The sequence below is a fragment of the Pleurodeles waltl genome, chromosome 11 (genome assembly GCF_031143425.1).
Source record: "Pleurodeles waltl isolate 20211129_DDA chromosome 11, aPleWal1.hap1.20221129, whole genome shotgun sequence".
In the NCBI taxonomy this organism is placed as follows: Eukaryota; Metazoa; Chordata; class Amphibia; order Caudata; family Salamandridae; genus Pleurodeles; species Pleurodeles waltl.
Window position 1 is genome coordinate 408459717 of NC_090450.1, and position 13579 is coordinate 408473295.

Genomic DNA, 13579 nt, shown 5'->3' on the forward strand with positions numbered 1-13579 from the left:
TGGTTATGTTAAGTTCCCTGTCTACTCTAGGCTTGCAAGAGGCTTGGGACTCCTGGCACCTAGACCTTATTCCATCTAAACATCAAATAAAGATAAGGTTTATTGGATGTGGGTAGCCCAGAACAATGAGCAACTTAATATTAGAGGTGAACTAACAAGAGTTCTTTATTTTCAAGTGCACTGGTGTCCATGAGCAATATTTAGATATCATAGCCCACCCCATTGACAGGAAACTGTACATCCAGCTCAGGGTAGGATCCTTATGTTGAAATCATTTACTGGCAAATGGTCCACATCGCAGCAATCCGCATCACTCTGCCGATGTTGTAAATCTGCAAGAGAAACTGTGGCACATATTTTCTTTGCCTGCCTGCTTATACCCGTTTGCGATCATTGTGGATCAAGCTGTTATGGAGGCTATTAGGTACACGCCATCATGATGTGGCTCTTAGCATTTTACGAACCGATCATAGCCCTACACTTGCCTAAGCTGTGGCAAAATTCCTTGGCAGGATGTGGATCATACGGAGGAAGGCTCTATTGAGCCAGGTTCAAAATACCAATGGCCTTGGTCAATTGTAGCGTCATACGAACCAAAGTGGTGGAATCCTGTATGAATCCGCATCCCGCCCTACATTTTGTAATAACGGTCTGGACATCTACCTTCATTATGCTGACCCAGGGTGCGTATCTTTTGAATGTAACATTATTCCATGCGAACAATTATTGTTAGCAAAAAACCCATCCATTGTAGTCCCTCTGGGCTCCCACCAGATACTCCAGACACCTGTCTTTTGGAATAAAAATAGGAGACATAGACAGAGCAGGGTCACTAACACAAGTTGTTCTAGACGAGTAGAAACTATTAATCCATTACTAGGAGCACATAAAGGATCCAAAAGAGGTTTTTGTTCTGTTTGCGATTTCTCTTTCTATTCTTCTATTGTAACTTATGAGCCCTTGTTGACTGCAACTGCTGTTAAATCCTTAGAGCTCTGGACTTATGTAGTTCAAGCAACACAAAAAGATGATGGACGGAGTGCTGAAACTTTTCAAACACTCACCCTCAGTCAATAGATCGATGGATTAAACCTAGATCTGTGACGGGGGGGGGGGGGGGGGGGGGGGGGGGAGAGTGTTTGAAAAGTTTCATTACTCCGTCCATCATTCGTTTGCTGAAGTCACCCTAAGTGGCCAGGGTATGCCCAGACATGGGTCCCTTGCTCACTGTGCCACTGGACTCAAATTAGCCTGGCTGAGAGGAGTGATACCCCGAAACCGGTCCCAGGATGCGTGTTTCAGGTCCAGGGAGGACCTTTCCTGGCAGTTAGGGGTGTACTGTTCCCATTGGGAGCAGGTTCAAGACTGATTTGTATATGGCTGGGTCCAAACTGGAGTGACATGGTGACAAAAAGGAACAATGAATTAAACCCAGATCTGTGACTGGGGGTGAGTTTTTGAAAAGTTTCAGCACTCCGTCCATCATCCTTTTGTGTTGCTTGAGTAATTCAAACCATGAAAGTAATTTCGATTGTCCAATGTTGCCATCTTTAAGAACAAATACTTCCAAATACAAAGAACCCCTTTTCACGTAAATGTGTCTTACTACATTGTGATTTATTCCTGTTAGAATTGTGTTGCTGTCTAGAGTAATCTTATGCTTGTTCATCTGTGCCATTTGTGATTTTAGACATTCTTTGTATCTGTTGTTCTAGCTATGCAATTCTCAGTCAGAATTAATTGGTGAAGAGTGTGGTCACTCAGCTGTGTAATCTGTTTTTTATTCTATTCTACGTTAGTACTTCTAAGGTCTGCAGGTAAAATAAAGTTTTTACTACTATTAGTTCATTATAATATACAGAATAGGCATCAAGTTCAATTGGCAACCATCATTGCCTCATTTAAACTCTCAGGGTCAAGCACTCACATAAACATATGGTTCACTTCATATCCTGGGAGATAAATTGCTAACCTATTTATGTTTAGTTGACAGATGTAAGAAACAGGCTAAAAGAAACAGCACCAATGCTCTGCCTTGCTTGAGATTTGAACCCAACTACATGCAGTTTAGGAAACGCTTGAGGACTGATGTATTTAGCGTAGCCTTAAACTGAACTCAAGACAAATGGATGGGGATTGTGAGCAAATACATTTGGAATCTGTTAATTACTCAGCCTGACTTAACTCTTGCAAAATCTTATTTACCAACAAGATACATTTCGGTTCTGTCAATCTTTATGAATTAGCCAAAAGCCTACACACACACACAGCGGTTTATGAAACTCTTTTTAACTATGTCCACTGTTCACAGAGATGCAAGGCACACACTGCCCTTTGTTTATCAATAGGTCTTTGATAATTTCTTGAGTATCTATATTGACTATACAATTTGTTTAATGTATGGTAGCCTACCAGTGAAATAAGTTTAGTGCCCGGAGTATAACCTCACTTGTAAAGTATATCCCACTTGATATCAAAACTCGTTGGCAATATCTCTTGAGAGTAAATGAGTTTTACTGTACCGTAGGACATTCCTCCATTGCCTAACAAAAAGGACAATCTTATCCCTGAACTTTGTAAAACACAGCATGTCTGTGGTCTACTAAAATTCTTTTTCAGATTGATTGGACACAGCAGTTCTTCTCCTTGTTTTATATTAGTTTACATTTAAGCAATGTGATTTTTTTTCCTTTGGACTTTTTTGTATCTGTGTGGATTTATAATTTTTGTTATTTACTTTACTGTAAATATTTTGTATGTCCAATAACCTAATTGGACTTTCAGTATTCTCCCACAGACCCATTTAACGATACAGGCCATTTTATGTGCTACTGTGCTCTTATGCTTGCCCAAAGGGAATATAGAAGAGACCAGCATTCAACTCTAGTTTCTCTTTTAACAACATTCTACCACTAGGTCTTTGTTAAGTTTTGCCTGCATAGCGCTTGATTTGTGCTTGTGAAATTTCTTGTAAAGAAAAAGAAAATCTTAAAAGGTTCTTTGAGCATACCCATTGCGTACCATTGGTTGGCTTCCACATCACTCTCTGTTCCATGCTTCCCTTGCTCAGTGCCTCTTACTCACCTCTTGCTTCCACCTGGGTCTTCGTCTGTATCTCTGCAGTGAAGCGTGGAACAAGTCTAGCTTCCTGTCTGCATCCAGTATCCTTCTACTGGCCAGCAGGCTCCTGCAGGTGCTCTTTTGTTATTATTCAACATGCACTCCTATTGGGCACATGTATCAGCAGTCCCTGTCCTTAACCCCCCATTCCCGGCAGTGTTTCCCTCACCTCCTCTGCCCTCCATTGATTTTCACTCTACAGTCTGCCTTTCTCCCCCTCTTCGTACTGCCATCCTCCCACTCTCTGTTTCACCCAAACACCCCCTCGTTCTCCTCTTTCCCTCCAGTGTGTTTCACATCCTCTAACCCTACAATTTACCTGTGTTGTTTTTCTATACATGTTGAACATCAGCACAAGCTGCTGTGCAACATGGCTTAATAGAAGGAATAACACTATGACTTAGTAAGTGTTGCCTGCGTTATAGTGTTTTTTTTTTTTCCAAGCCATGTTGTATAGCATTTCTCACTGCTGTGCAACATGTAAAGAAAACAGTGCAACGCCAATAGAACTCACATAGGCAAAACCTTGTTTGTTCACTGTTTCTGTTAAAGATCATGATTTTATTTGGCTTCTTATTTATTATTGTTCCTTATAATATACAGCATAGGCAAAACAGGTTCAGTTGGCAGCCCTCATTGTCTCATTAAACTTAACAGGTTTGAGCACTCGTGTAAATAAATTGTTCACTTCATATCCTAGGAGACGCATTGAATTGCTAACCTAATCTGATAGAGACTTCTTGTTGCAGATACCTTACCTTAGAATTTCCCCCAGGCGTCAGACTGGATCTGCGTATTTTTCTTTGAGCTTTGCACACTGTCAGGTGGTGTTGGTCGACTCCACGTCCATCATTGGTGTTATGGTCGCCATGATATAATGTTGAAGTCATATATAGGTACCACCCTGGCGCGCTGACGTCAGTTCTTTAATTTTAGCACCAGCCTATGCGCAGATCCTGAGAAGAACTACTGCTAGTAGTTTTTTGACTGACTTTTCAACCTTTTTGTCAAAGTTTTTTGACTACTCTGTGCATTAAGATGTCTTCCAGCAAGCCCGGATTCAAGCCATGTGACTCCTGTTACCGCATGATGTTGGTGATGGATCAGCACCTCATGTGCTTGTGGTGCCTAGAGTGCGACCAGGACCCGAAGTTGTGCTCAGAGTGTCTGGCCATAAACCTGAAGGCTTTGAGGGAGCAGTCCCTAAAGCTCTTGATGGCCTCGCGCTCTGCTCTGGTCTCATTCGAGAGGAAGGTTTTGAGACCTTTGGCAGAGCCATCATCACTCGTCCCACTCAAAATCTTCAGGAGATTCAGGTCACAAGAAGACGTTCTTCAATTTCACCCCATTGCTCGAACGATGTGATGCGGAAGGAGCGTCAACGCTCTATGGCCTCTGTCCTCGGAGCCTGCTTCTGGGTCGGCTCCTCACCTCCCTGACTTTCCGAGCGCTGGAGCCATGCCTGCCCAACTCAGAGAGTTTTACGAGGCCATGGGCCTCATTTTTTGGCAGACCGACCGTCCTATGACGCCTTTGAGGCCAGTAGGGTCGGAGGGCCCCCCTCAGGTTCTGTGCGGGCAGCTTTGGCCTCAGCTCTGGAGGGCACCTCATGATCTGTTGCCGGACTGTACAGGGGCCAGTTGCACCTTCGTGACCTTCCCCAGCACCGGTAAAGATGTCAATGCTTCAGACTTCAGTTGGGCCCACGATCAACGTCAATCCCATTCTCATTTCTGACTCTGATCCGGAGGTGGAACAAAGTCATTTTTGTCTTCAATGGGAACCCCAGATTGTATCCTGACACTTATGCCTACGGGTACGGTGAGAGTATGGAGGAGTCGCTGGACCCTTTAGAATTCTAGCTAGAAATTCCTGAAATGGACTGGGCTCATGAATTGGGCAAAGCCAGTGGTCTTGACGCCTCCCCTGATGCTGGCATGCTTTCTCCCCCTTCTGTGGCTACAGAGGAGGGAGCCTCATATTCAGTGGTGGTGAGAAGAGCGTCTGAGGTCCTGGGCCTCGAGCTGCCTTTGGTGGCTGTCAGGACTAACTTCCTGACTGAGGTGCTTCAGCAAGGGCCTGCCAGGTCTGAACCCCTTTTGCTATTTAATGAAGCCCTTACTGATGTTATGCTGGGAATGTGGTCTAAACCCAGCACAGGGGCTCCTGTCAACAGGACAATTGCTCGCCACCATAGGCCTGTGCTTATCGATCCTAAATTCCTGACCCAACATCCCACCCCTGAGAGTTTGGTCATTCAGGCTTCTTCCTTTTCTGGAGCACCCCCGGATAGGGAACCAAAACGACTGGACCAACTAGGAAAGAAGATGTTCTCTTCCTCCAGTCTTGCGTTGCAGTCAGTGAATATCGCATGCCTTTTGGGCCGCTATTCCCATACTTCATGGGATACAGTCACATAGGTGTTGCCACAGGTCCCAGAGGAGGTCCAGGCCATTCTCTCCCAAGCTGTTGCTGACGGGAGAGATGCAGCCAAGTTGATGATTTGTTGTGGGCTGATCATGACCAACTCACTAGGCAGATCAGTTGTGTCAACAGTGGCCTTGAGACTCCACACTTGGTTGAGGATGTCTGGCTTTTCAGGAGCTGTCTAGCAATCGCTTACGGACATGCCCTTCGATGGCACCTGTCTCTTCAGAGACAAAGCAGACAGAACTATCAAGCTCTTTAAGGAGTCCAGAGCGAGCACTTAAAGGAGTCCCAAGCTACGGATCGGTTTCTTGACCTCGCAGGTGGTCCTCACCCCCTCCCACCCCAGTCCGCTTTTTGCCCCTTTCGTGGATCCGGAAGGGGCACCCAACTTCATCCATTTCCCTCCAGCCACCGTGCCACGCATGCTGCGGATTTGGGATCCAGCTTGCCCATCGATCAGGGAACCAGCAGTCGTCCCAGTTACAGACACCTCCCCCCCCCCCCCCCCCCCCCCCCCCACACACACACACCCCTCTATCCCCTAAACTGCAGCCTCCAAACCTTCCTAGTCTGTTGCTCCATCACAGACCAGTTGGAGACAGGATTCCCCATCACCTGCCCCACTGGGAGTCCATCAAGACAGACAGGTGGGTTTTGCATATCGTCCAAAGGTACTGCTCTCCTCCCTTCGAGACTACCACTCCAGCCATGCCACCATCCTACGATCAGATGATGGAGGATCACTTGACACTTCTCTGCAAGGAAGTTACAGCTCTCTTGGCCAAGGGAGCCATGGTGAAGGGTCCCTATGCCAGAAGCAGGTGGTGGTTGTTAAGCCCGCTACTTTCTGGTGCCCAAAAAGGACAAGGTCCTCTGCCCTATCCTAGACCTCCGTCCGGTCCCTCAATCTCTTCCTCAGAAAGGAAAAGTTCAAAATGCTCACTCTGGCTCAGGTCCTATCTGCCCTGGATCCTGGAAACTGGATGGTAGCTTTGGACTTGCAGGACACCTATTTTCACATTCCCGTCCTGCCTTCCAACAGACGTTACTTACGTTTCGTGGTAGGTTACGAGCACTTTCGGTTTACTGTGCCCCCCTTTGGCCTTACCAGCACCCCTCGAGTGTTAACTAAAGTGATGGTGGTGGCCGTAGCTCATCTGCACATTCTAAGGGTTTCAGTCTTCCCCTACCTCGATGACTGGCTGTTGAAGGTGGGCTCGCCAAAGGCTGTCATTTCCCACCTCCAGGCTATGGCAAACCTCCTGCGTTCACCTTGGTACACTATAAACGAGCCAAAGGCACACCTAACTCCCTCTCAGAGGCTCGCTTTCATCGAAGTTGTTCTGGAAACAGTGCAGTTTCGGGCCTATCCTCCAGAGCGGCAAGTTCAGAATATTTAGGCTATGATACCAATGTTTCAGCTTCTGTCCTGGGTTTTGATGAGAATGACTCTGAGGCTGCTGGGCCTCATGGCCTTCTGCATCCTGCTGGTCACACATGCCAGATGGCATATGCAGGCTCTGCAGTGGGACCTGAAGTTCCAGTGGGCGCAACATCAGAGGAATCTCTCTGACATGGTCCAGATCTTGGAGGGAATTGCACAAGATCTGCAGTGGTGGCTTTCGAACCACAATTGGGTCAACAGCATATCCCTTTCCCTTCCCCAACCAGATCTGACAGTAGTAACAGATGCGTCACTCCTGGGATGGGTGGCGACATGGGAGCGGTGTAGATCAGAGGAGTCTGGTCTCCATTGGAGTCCAGCCTTCACATCAATCTTCTGGAGCTCAGGGCAATCAGGCTTGCATTGAAAGCATTCCTTCCCGTTCTCAAAAGGAAAGTGGTGCAGATGTTCACGGACAACACCATTGTCATGTGGTACTGCAACAAGAAGGGAGGTGTGGGGTCGTAGACCCTTTGTCAGGAGGCTCTGCGCCTCTGGACATGGCTGGAACGTCAGGGCATATTGCTGGTGGTTCAACCTGTGGGGGGCTCTTTGAACTTCGGAGCCGACAAACTCAACCAGCAATGCATAGTTGATCACGAATGGCGTCTGCATCCGAAGGTGGAACAGAGTCTCTTTCAGCAATGGGAAAAGCCTTGGTTAGATCTTTTCGCCTTCGCAGGGATCACACAATGTCAGCTGTTTTGCGTGCTGGAGGTTCCAACACAGCACTCACTTGGAGATGCTTTTAATCTTGAGTGGAACTCAGGCCCTCCTGTACGCCTTTCCGCCAATACTACTTCTGCCCAGAGTTCTCAAGAAGATCAAGAACGACCGGGCCCAAGTAAACTTTATGGCTCCGGACTGGGCAGGAAGAGTATGGCATCTCGAGTTTCTAAGCATGGCCATCGGTCCTCCACTCAGACTGCCTCTTCGGGAGCATCTTCTGTTGCAGCAGCAGGGGACCGTTCTCCACCCAAACCGGCCCATTCTCCGCCTTCTTGCGTGGAGATTGAGCGGTGGCAATTGACAGCTTTTGTCCTTTTGCCCGAAGTCTGTAATGTTATCTTGGCAGCCAGACATCCCTCCACCAAAACGGCATACGCCTGTCGTTGGAACAAATTTGTGGCATGGTGTACCAACAAGTCTGTTGATCCCCTTTCTGCTCTTCTGTCTGAGGTTCTTTTGTTTTTACTCTCTCTTGCCCAGCAGGGCTCTGCTCTGGGCACCCTTAAATGTTATTTGTCTGCCATCTCTGCTTTCCTCAGACTACCAGATTAACTCTCCTTGTTAAAATCTCCCACTGTTAGGAATTTCTTCAAAGGTCTTAACCACATGTTTCTGCCTACCCTGTTCATAATGCCCCAGTGGGATTTGAACTTGGTACTCACATCATGTGTGCTGCTTTGGAGCCCCTTCATAATTGTCCCTTTTGGCTTCTCACTTTAAAAGTAGCCTTTTCATCACCTCTGCTCATAGAGTGAGTGAGCTGCAAGCTCGTTCTCCGAAGCCACCTTTTATCTCTGACCATCCTGACAAAGTGCTGCATCCTACCAGGACCTCTTTCCTCCCTAAAGTGGTGTCACCCTTTCATGTAGGCCAGTCCATCACGTTGCCTACTTTTTACGCACCCCCACATCCTTCTTATGAGGAGGAGACACTCCACTGCCTGGATCCAAAAAGAGCATTGGTGTTTTACCTCAATCGTACCAAAGACTTTCGGGTAGACGATCAACTCTTTGTTGGTCAAGTGGGTGCAAAGAAACGTCAGGCGGTGCAGAAAAGGACCATCACTAAATGGGTTGTTTTCTGCATCAAAATGTGCTACACTTTGGCTAGGAAACAGCCCCCTGAGGGTTTGTGTGCTCATTCTACCAGAGCAGCTGTCACAACCACTACATTAGCATGGCGAGTTCCAGTCCTGGGCGTCTGCCAGGCAACCCTGCACATGTTCACTACATCCTGGATAGTCAGGTTTGCAGGGACGGATACTTTGGCCGTTCTGTCCTGCAGGACTTCTTAGTATGATCTTCAATCACAGACCCACCTCGAGGGACGGTATTGCTTGGGTATCTATTCTAAGGTGAGGAATCTGCAAGTAGAAGTCTCTATCAGATGAACAAGTTACTTACCTTCAGTAACAAATTATCTGGTAGAGACATATTCTAGATGCAGATTCCTTACCGACCCACCCATTCTCCCCGCTCTGCAAACTGATTACTAGGGACAGGGGCTCCCTTTCATGTTCCTAGTTCTGGGGCACCAGTCTCAGTGTTTTTCATGGCTCAGCGCTTCTAGGGTGGAAAGTGGTGAAAAAAAACTGACATCAGCGCCCCAGGGTGGTGCCCAAAATACAACCGCAACATCATCACGGCAACCACGACACCAACAACAGATGTGGAGTTGACCGACGCCACCTGACTGTGTGCAAGGGTACTGCTTGAAGAAAAATCTCCAGATCCAGTGGTGACGTTTGCAGGAAATTCTATGGTAAGGAATCTGCACCTAGAATATATCTTTACCAGATAATGTGTTACCGGAGGTAAGTAACTTGTTCTTTAGGTTTAGTTCAGAGATGCAAAAGAAACAACACTTTTTTCACTGCTTTGCTTGAGATTTGAGCCCAACTACATGCTGTTTAGGAAAAACTTAGACTGGTGTATTTACAGTGGGTTTTAACTGAACTCAAGACAGATGGAGGGGAATTTTGTACATTGTTACCTGCCTGATAAGACTAGCGACATCCTTTTTATCATTAACATGTATTTTCGTTCTCTCAAGCGCTAGGAAGTAGCCAGAAGGCTACACACGGCGGTTTATGAACCTTTTATGTTAATCTGTCCATTGTTCACAGTGATGCAAGATACACTGCCTTTTGTTAAAAATATATTGAAAAATTACTTGAGTATCTATATTGACTACACATTTTGTTTTATGTACGGTGTCCTACCAATAAAATAAGTTTAGCAACCTGAGTATGACCTCAGCTGCAAAGTACATCCCACTGGAGACCAAAACGCTTTGTCAATATCTCCTGAGAGTAAAGGATTTCTGTTATTCCATAGGACATTCCTCCATTGCCCAACAAAAAGGACAATCTAATCACTGAACTTTGGGGAACATAGTAACATTCAGCACACACTTTTCTGGGACTCCATTTATTGGTAGAACAACAGCATGTCCATGGACTACTAAGTCTTTTTCAAATTGATTGGACACCGCAATTCCCCTGATTGTGTTCTGTTTATTTGCACTTAAGTTATATGCTTCCTTCCTTTGGACGTTTTCTGTATCTGCATTTATAATTTTGGCTTTTTACTTGACTGTCAAGTTTTTGTATGTCCAATATCTATGTATATCTGTGTTACTAAGAATGTGTTGATTTACAGTTCATTGCGCCTTTATGTTTTTAGTCAAAATGTTGAAACAAAGATGGTTAGCTGGGGTCTCCTATTTGCAGTTTCGTCATTGATCCTTCCTCTTAGTGCCTAAAACAGAATCACGCACATTCTTTGTTCGGTTTGATTTGCTACCAGCCATTATGCGCTCATGTCCTTCTGTAGCATTTCAATTAATCATAATCCTACATCTTTGCCTCCGAGATGTCTACCTTATAAATTAGCCATTTGTATATTCCTTTTAGATACATCGAAGTATATTTTTACATAAAATGTATATTACTTTAGTTTCTTTGAACTCCCAAGACTTAAGGTAGCCAGGTAAGCATGGCAAGGGGCAATTTTAAGGCAAATTAAGTTTTAGTGCTGTCTAAAAAGTCAAGAAGTGTAACATCTTTTTGATGGGGTGAAACATCTCAGACAACACAGCTACCAGAGAACGATTCATTGAAATACAAGTCATTATTAAAGCAACTATCTTAAAGCAACTTGCTGCCTTCACCCCCAGACACTGCTTACTGGCACGCTTTGAAAACCCCAATATCTGTCAGAAGTATGGATTGTCTAGTGAGGAGTTCAGCAAGATATTTTGCATGACACTGGGAGAAAGGGGTTCTCAGGGAATATGTTTCCTCCGAATCTGTCAAGCTGTTATGTGGAGGGCACAGCAACACTGACAATCATGTATGACTGGATTCAATTATTAAGTTGTAGTTTTGTTTAACAATTTTTTTGGGTGACTCTTTCCCTTGGTCCAAACTTTTTGTTCCTAATTTGACAGGTGAGAACAACAAAACAAACATTTCTGAAAATATTGCTCTTAATGAAAAGCCACCTTTTTGGAGGCAGTATCTGGAGCTTTCTCCAAAGGTGGCAGGTGGTCACCTGGGAGAACTGGGTCTTGCATATTGTCCTACTGGGTTACACCCTTCCGTTCCTTTCCGCCGTTTTGGCCGATGGAGACATAGAGATGGTGTTGGCATCAGAAATAGGAAATGGTAATTATTTCCACCTCTTTCTCGTGCTGATGGACTGAGGCCTGCACCCTATTTTAGACCTTATCCCTCTCAGTGCCCTCTAATGGAAGGACAAATTCAAGATGCTCACCTTCGCCCAAGTCTTGTCTGTCCTCGACCTTGGAGATTTTTAACGTTGGACCTACATAACGCTTATTACCACAACCCTGTCCTTCAGGCCTACAGGCGCTGTCTGCGGTAGACAGTGGGGCAAAATCGCTTTTAGCTCACTGTGTTTCTTTTTGGCCTCACCAGTGTGCCCCTAGGGTGTTCACAAAAGTAATGGCTGTGGTTGCTTAACACCTTCGGAAATTGGGGTAGCCATTCTTCCCCTACCAGGACAACTGCCTGTTGAAGGTGAGCTCTTCCCAGACAGTTGTCACCCGCTTTCATACTACAGGTAACCTCCTAACATCATTAGGGTTCACTATCCACAGGCAGAATCAAACATGGCACCTTCAGAGATGCTCACTTTCATTGGAGCTATTTTGATATTGTGCAGTTTCATGCCTTCCCCCTGGAGAGGAGTAACTAGGACATTTGGGCTATGATCCTGATGTTTTAGTCTGTTTCCTGGATCTCTGAGAGGATGATTCTGAGGCTACTTAGATTGTTTGCCCCCTGCATCCACCTGGCCAAGTATTCCACATGACATAGATGAGCTCTGCAATGGGATCTGAAGTCCCACTGGGGACGGCACCTCTGGAATCTGTCCAATTATGTACATATTTTAGAGGAGACTGAAAAAACCTGCAATAATGGCTGCTAGACGACGAATGAGTCAGTGGCAGACTCCTCTGCTTACCCCACCAAGAGCTACCACTGGTAATGAATGCATCACTCCTGGGTTGGGAGGTCATCTGGTAAAGGCTGAAATCAGAGGCATCTGGTCTCCGATAGTGTCCCAGCTCCACGTTAACCTGTTGGAGCTGCATGCCATCCAAATGACGTTCAAAGCCTTCCTGCCATCCATTAAAGAGAGGTGGGCACAAGTGCTTACAGACCTCTCCACCCCATGTGGTGCTGCACCAAAAAGGGCAGGGTGGAATTGTGAACCCTGTGGTAGGAGGCACTACACTTCTGGAAGTTGCAGGAACCCCAGGGGATTTTTCAGGTGGCAGACCACCTGGCGCGATCTCTTAAAACCAGGGCAGACAAACTCCGCTGCAGGTGCCTAGCTTATCTCTAATGCCAACTACATTCAGACATGGAGTGGTGGGGTATTTTCCACAAAGGGGAAGGACCCTGGCTGGGTCTATTTGCCACTCACCACCAAGAGCAAGCAATTTCAGCATTTTTGTACTTTGGAGTTTCCAAGGCAGAGGTCTCTCGGAGATGTGTCTGGGGTCTGGGCTCCAGTAAGCTTTTCCACTGCTACCTCTCCTGCCCTGACTTCTGAAGATCAGCACTGATCAGGCCCTAACCATCCTAGTGGCAATGGATTGGGCAAGGGGACTGTAGAACCTGAAACCTCTGGGCATTCAAATCTGTCCTCCAATCAGGCTGCTGCTTTAGGAGGATCTTTTGTCACAGCAGCAGGGGAGAGTCCTGCACCCAGGGCTGTGTAATCTTCATCTCCATGCTTGGAGATTGGCAGCAACAGTTGATCACATTTGGCCTCCCTCCAAAATCGTTGATGTCATTCTTGCAGCCAAGCATCCCTCTACGAAATAAGTATAGGCTTGCCATTGGACAAGTTTGTACTGTGTTCTGCATATTAACCCACTTGAAGCCAAAGTGTCCAAAGTGTTTCTTTTTATATTGTCTGTAGCCCAGCAAGAACTTGCTTTGTAAACAGATAAGGGTTATGTGTTGTCCCTTGCAGCAATTTTGCTGTTGCCAGACCATCCTTCTTTATTTTAGTCTCCTGTTGTGATGTGTTTTTTTAAAGGTTTGTAACATGTTTCCGCCCACACCTTTTATCATGCCTCAGTAGGATCTGAACATAGTCTTCATGTTCCTAATGTGTACTCCCTTTGAACTGATGCTCCTCACTCTAAAGGCAGTTTTCCTCATTGCAATAACATTGGGGCACGAGATAAATGAGCTACAAGCCATTTCCGTCAATCCGCTGTACAGGGCATTCATTACAGAAAAGCTGATATTAAAAGTGGTAACTCTTTTTCAAGTTAGGCAAAACATCACTCTCCCAACTTTCTGCACTCAACCTC

At 45.9% G+C, this 13579-nt stretch overlaps 1 protein-coding gene across 3 annotated transcripts in view; it reads left to right on the plus strand.

Moving 5' to 3' along the window:
* Positions 1–13579, plus strand: part of UGGT1 (UDP-glucose glycoprotein glucosyltransferase 1) — a 1185714-nt gene that overhangs the window by 954732 nt on the left and 217403 nt on the right. The window lies entirely within an intron of this gene.